Source organism: Salmo trutta, chromosome 39, assembly GCF_901001165.1.
Source record: "Salmo trutta chromosome 39, fSalTru1.1, whole genome shotgun sequence".
In the NCBI taxonomy this organism is placed as follows: domain Eukaryota; kingdom Metazoa; phylum Chordata; class Actinopteri; order Salmoniformes; family Salmonidae; genus Salmo; species Salmo trutta.
The window spans coordinates 7,778,991-7,785,852 of NC_042995.1; positions in this window are offsets into that span (position 1 = coordinate 7,778,991).

Sequence of the window (6,862 nt, forward strand, 5' to 3'; positions counted from 1 at the left end):
GGGTCTGGGTGGTTTTGTGTAGGTTAGAGGCTAGAGAATTAGATTCATATGTAAGTGATTAGACATCTGCGGCTCTGCTGTAGGGCTGGTTGGTCTCTCTTAACTGTTTCCAGAAACATGATGTAGCCTATGTCTTCATATCTAAGCATGCTGTTGAGCGACAGAGCCAGAGAGAGACCAGTGTAGTGTGTAGATAATTGAAATAATTATCCACAATATCCTAAAATACTTTGTGGATCTACGACAGCTAAGGGTGATACCGAAAGCACAAAATCCTCCAAATTTGGCATTTCAAAGTCAGTTATAAACATACATTTGAGTGTGACCGGACTGATCAGAAAACAGATGTTTGGCAATGAGCTGACTAGCTGACTGCATCTCCTTTAAACAACTGTAAATGTTGCTGACGCCAACCCTGAGGAAATGGCTATTTCTTCTTTTAGGATTGTGTTGTTCTAGACAGATGTTTGATTAATGGGGATGTGGGACATCACATGTTATATACCCCTCCTATACATTAGTCTTTAGTGGGGTCATTTTTATTAGAAATAAATAAAGGTTCATGTTCGATACATTTCTGGTAATATTTACGCATGCTTAAATGTAGTGGTCACATAGGCCTACTGTTGCTGGACTCATTTAATCTTCCTTTGTTGTTGTCCCCACACTCATCAGTAACACACAATCTGATTGGACGCCTTATCTGAGTATCACCTCACCTGAGGTGTCGCATTATCTTCACATAAATGCACACCTTGTCATTATTTATTGCTTAATTAAATCTACATTAATCAAAGAGTGGTGCTTAGGGATCACTTTAGACATGTTAATTATACTGTACTTCATAATCCTGGCCATCAGAAATCACCTTCCTCACTGGAATTAACTGATTATATTTGGTCAGTAATTGGTCACTAATAAAGTTCTGGAATACTTGAGCACAGATTCTATGGAAGTCATGTGATTAACGATGGTTCTCCACATTAAGGACAACATTCTGAGAGAGGGGATCTCTCCAGCCATTCCGGTGGTGGAATTACGACTGTTGGCCTTAAATATCATCTGGTTATTCTGCAGATTAGATTGAACTCGAAATAAACTCAATCTGTCTAACACCCCTTCCTTCTCAGGCACCAAGAGGCCTATTTTCCGATTTCAGCCCCTGTGTTTGAAATAGATTGGGCCTGTAGAAATAATATCTCCCATTTCTAATTTGTCTCATGGATTGCATTTCATCATCGGCCACCACAGAAGAAAAAAAATCATTTGATCTGTGAAAAGAGTCTGGGAGTTGAAAATTGTATTTCTTCATCCCTCTCTATGTCGGGGGGAGAAGTGTTTGGCCTCCTCTTTTTCTCTCCTCCGAAATGGAGGGAGTGTTACCCCGTGGCGAGGGAGAGACGGAGGGGAGGAGGAAGAGGAGGGTTGACTCGGTGTAATTAAAGCAGTATTAATGGGAGGACTGCGGCGGCGTGAAAGGGAAGGTCAGTCCCTGTGGAGACCAGCCTCTCCTCGGCACGCGCTCACTACACACCGTCCCCACGCCACACCCCCGTCCCGCGAGACGAGGGCGAGCGCGCACCATTAAGAGGATTTCACCCCCCGTCCCGCCTCGTCCCCCTGGGGTAGGAAGGGTGCTGGGAGAAGGGGGTAGTGGGGTGGTGGGAGCCCCGATTAGCTAGCTGGCACCACGAGCCATACCTGAAACCCAGCCATGCAAATGAGCGGAGAACCAAGGCTTTAAAGCAGAGGGAAGCAGCTGTCACTCAGGCTTGGCTGTCTCTTGATGTAGCCCCATTGTAATGCTAGGTGTGCTGGTTGTACAGTCTTAGATAGGAGAGCAAGGTAGATTCATCCCTGTAGGATTGGTAAAGGTGCATCCGCTAACATTTCAAAGTGACTCAAATAGGGAGCTTGAACACTGCTGTCAGCTCTTTCTGTACCCCGTCATATAGGCTTTTTTTGTGTGGAGATTTTACTGTCTGGCTTTGTGAATGTATAGTAATGCTGCTTTCATGTTTAAGGCTCCTGGGTTTGAAATGCTCGGGGGCCATGTTTGAGGACCTGTAGTGTTTTAAGGCTTGCACTTACTGAGACACAGGTTATGTAATGTATGGAACATTACTGTTATTATTATATAAGGTCAGGGTTAGATCTGACCAACGCCTGGACCTGTCCAAATGTTTTCATATAAATGTGGGTTTATATTGAATATTAAATCAAAATGTTTTTAGGCCATTGATGTCATAATATTAGGTTGCAACCTTTTGTGAACATCCTGAACCCAATGATCAACAAACTTCCATTTAACCTTACCGCTTTGCTGAGGAGAAGGGTCAGGTCTCAAAGAACGATTTCTGCAACAAAGGTCTCCTGTCAAGGGAGGCAGAACAATCAGGGTCATGAATGAATGATTCTCAGCTGGAAAGTGTTTATTTCATGATGGTGGGACTCTTGGCTCCATGGTGTTGGCCTGCAAACCTTTACCATGACCCACTGTCTTCCACCTCCATCATGTCAACAAGATCACTCTGACTCTTAATCATTCAGAGTTAAAAAATGTATCTGAATAGTATGATGGTGAGGTGGTGAAATATCATCAGAATAATACTGTAGGTGTCCTGCTAGCCTTTATCATTGACCATCACTTCTAATTCTTGAGGCCTCCCTACTCCTCCTCTACCTCTTCCTCCTCCTCCTCCTCCTCTTCCTTGCCCTCCTCCTCCTCATCTACCTCCTCCTCCTCCTCATCTACCTCCTCCTTATCTCCTCCTCCTCCTCCTCCTCCTCCACCTCCTCCTTATCGTCTCCTCCTCCTCCGCTACCTCCTCCTCTACCTCCTCCTCCTCTACCTTCTCCTTATCTTCTCCTCCTCCTCCTCCTCTACCTCCTCCTCTTCCTCCTCTACCTCTTCCTCCTCCTCCACCTCCTCCTCCTCTGCCTCCTCCTTATCTTCTCCTCCTCCTCCTCATCTTCTCCTCCTCCTCCCCCTCCTCCTCCTCCTCCTCCTCCTTATCTTCCCCTCCTCCTCCTCCTCTTCCTCCTCCTCCACCTCCTCCTCATCTCCTTCTTCTCCTCCTCCTCCTCTACTTCTTCCTTCTCCTCCTCCTCATCTTCCTCCTCCTCATCTTCTTCCTCTTCCTCCTCCTCTTCTTCTCTTCCTCCTCCTTTATGACAACAAGAACACAGTCTTTTGTAAAGAGGATATCAGATCTGAAGAGTAAGACAGGTGGTGTGTCTGGTTACAGTGACACCTTTTACAGAGTACTAGTTTTAATTCCACAACGGCAACAAGGGACAGACTTGAACAAATGACATCTCATCTTCCATTTCCCACATTTGTCATCTGTTAACGCACTTGACCTCCTAATCAGACTGCCATAGCAACAACAAGACGACAAGACGGCGGACAAGTTGTGTCGTGTTATCAATTTATCTGACATGACAATGTAATAAACAGCAATAAATGAACTTGTAGTTTGCAAGGCAGCGTGGCAAATTGAAGCGCTGGGTCTGAAATGCTCCTGCTGCACAAGAAACAATGAAGATGATGGAAAATCTAATATGGGGAAAGACAAGTATTTACATTGTCGCTTTCCCTTTCCGTAGTCGGTTAGCGTCTATTTGTTTTAAAATATATTTTCCTTCTTTATTATTTTCCCCTAACTCTACCACCCCTCCCCTAATTGGAGTAAACTAATGGACAACAACCCAATGCAGGCTTCTACTTCCAGTTTATACATACTATATATACATTTTATGGACAGCACATTTTACATTAGTTATCTTTTGTTTTTAGTCCCTGCCTTCAGCTACAGTACCCTCAACCCCTCCCATCTATCTCTGAAGAACATCCAGTTTTGATTTGCTCAGAGTATTATTATATTATTGGTCGATTGACTATGACTTTTCAAATCATCCAGCAGTGCTATTTGCAGAGATAGCTCCATGTAAATGTTGCAATTGTTTTATACATTCCTGAACCTGCGACGATGAACAAGCTACATACAGTATGGGAAGTACCAAAACAAATGATCTAATTATTCTGTCTCTTCGCAGCAAAATCTGCAGAGCTGGGATGGATGTAGCCCCCAATATATATATATATATAACATTCTACTGGTTGCAAGAATTTTGTATAATAATTTAAATGAAAAACTCTACGTTTTGAATCCGGCTTTGTTTTGTTTATCAGTTCATAAACCATGTGCCATGGAATCGGTACATCGAAAATCCGTTGTTTGTAATTTTAGATAGAGCAGACTTTTCCATATATTTTTGTTAACTGCATGTGTGATATAACTCTGCCAGTCCAATTTATGATATTATTTGCAAACATTACACTGTTTTAGTTTGTTTTTCTCCCAAAATAATGTTTTTTTATATCAATTTGTAGATTTGAGTTTAACCATAATATTTGTTCTAATTTTTGTTCTGTCTTTTCTGTTGGATTAAACTGAAATTGCAACCAGCTTTCTGGAGAAAAATACCAATATTTTGGAGATGATTTCATTTTCAAATAAATGAAGTGAGATGTTGTAATCTGAAGGAAGGGAAAAAGGCCATTCTTGAACACGGAGTGAGCCATTCTTACTAATCTGCTAGAGAACCAGTTCGGATTTATGTATAGTTTTTGTATGACTGAAGCCTTTAATGAGAAGTCCAATGCATTAATATTGAATAATTTCTGCCCTCCAAATTCATATTCATTATATAAATAGGCCTTTTAATTTTGTCTGGCTTGTCATTCCAAGTAAAGTGGTGTCTATTTGTTAGCATATTGGGGACTTTTGTCACTGTTAGTGCATTAGCATACACACTGGGAGTGAATGGAGAATTAGCTCTATGCTAACACTAACACGCTAGCAGTGTTGACGTAGCCTCTGTTTTAGATAGATCCCATTGCGTGTAACCTGACCACAGAGGTCTGGTGTGTATTGGTCCAAGCTGTTGAGTCTACCTCATCGTTCATCAATCATCCATCCATTCATTCATGAAGGCCTTGAGGCTATTCACCTGCATGTGAGACAGACAGACTAGTTGATAAGTTGTGAATCCTAATGCTTGTAGAGCCTCCGGGACATCGTAGCTAGGGACCTCTACACTTCCAAGTACCAGTTCAGATTGATAAACACTTTCAAGGATTTTTAGAACAGAATTCTCTGTGTTCTATTTTGTTCAGTTATATATGGAATGAGCAGCGCTTTGTAATGTCGTGAAATAGTAAGGTAAAATGTTCATCAAAGGACGCGGTGTCTCTCCAAAGAGTTCAGTCGATGTCAGATTGTTCAACGTGAAGCTCAAACGTCAGATTGCGGGTTCGTGGTAATTTGACAAACTGAATGCTGTGAATGGCAACAAAGAGGAAAAGAACTTAGCTGAAATGGAAGTATTGATTTCTGATGACCATTTCTGATGTGTGTCACTACTACGTTGAAAACAATGATAATCGTGAATAATAAGGCTGATGCGGATAGATATCCATAATGCTGTTTAATATCTGCTAACTCCCACTCACGTCTTCATGATATGTGACCTCTACTGATTACCTCTCCTCCCATCAACTTTCCCCTCCAAAACATGGGATTGAAGGCTTAACATGTGATCTGACGTTGAAAGTATCCCCTGCCATCTTTAGCTCTCCCAGTCTAATTGCACCACTGCTATTGCCTTTCCAGTTTCAGAGCCTGTGGCAATTACAGGAATACAATGAGGCTTGCGTTCTCTCGCAGGGCATAGGGAATGTATATACTAATTCGCAAAGTGCTACAGCTGTCAGTGCATTTTCTGCTCTGTTACTTCAATAAATTGGAAGTCGGAGTAGGGCAAAAATTGGAATATGGCATTATGTGCTCCCTCCAATGGATGAGCCCTTCTCGCAAACACAATTTGAACAATTCCATTTTCTCCGATGAGGAAACGTGATGTTGTCATTTTAGAGAGAGACAAATATTCATGCCTCAGTTTCCTAATAATGAATTTCACCTTTCAGGAAACAATTATTGTGAATAGCATTGTATCTGAACCAAAAATAACATGTTTGATTATAACCAATATTTAGTAATAATGTTATAGTTTGATTATGGTATGGCTATCAACCCTATTCTGATTTAAAATTGAGCTGGAACACATCCTTGCACTCCTAAATAGTGTAGTTTATTTTGGGTTGAGAGGACTATCTCTCTCTGTCTCTGCACTCTGCTCTCTGTTGCACCATGTAGGACAGTGTTGGAGTCATTGTGTGGACCCGGTCGTCCTCCAGCTTGACCCTTAACTTCCGTGCTTAGAACATCTTCCTTATTGTTTAGTATCACTGATGGCTGGGTGCAGCTGGAGAGCCAGATTCTCTTCCTCATGATTAGCCTTTCCCCCTTCTGTCTCACAGATCCCTCTCTCCTAGCTGTCACTCACAGATTCACAGTCTCCCTGCTCTGTTTTCCCTTGCCTCTCCTCGCCTCTCCCTAGCCTCTCCAGCCTGCACCCGGAAGCTCCGTGGAGTATTCTAGAATCTGTCCAGAAGCTTCCAGAACCAGGGCTGTGGCGGTTTTAATGATGCCACTGCATAATGTGGGGTCTGGAGGGCACTGTGTGAGGGAGAGGGGAGAGGAGGGGAGGGGAGAGGAGGGAGAGGAGGAGAGGGGAGAGGAGGGGAGGGGAGAGGAGGGAGAGGAGGAGAGGGGGAGAGGAGAGGAGGGGAGAGAGGAGAGGGAGAGGAGGGGAGAGGAGGAGAGGGGAGAGGAGAGGAGGGGAGAGGAGGAGAGGGGAGAGGAGGGGAGAGGGGAGAGGAGAGGGGAGAGGAGAGGGGGAGAGGAGGGGAGAGGAGGGGAGGGGGAGAGGAGGGGAAGAGGAGAGGGGAGAGGAG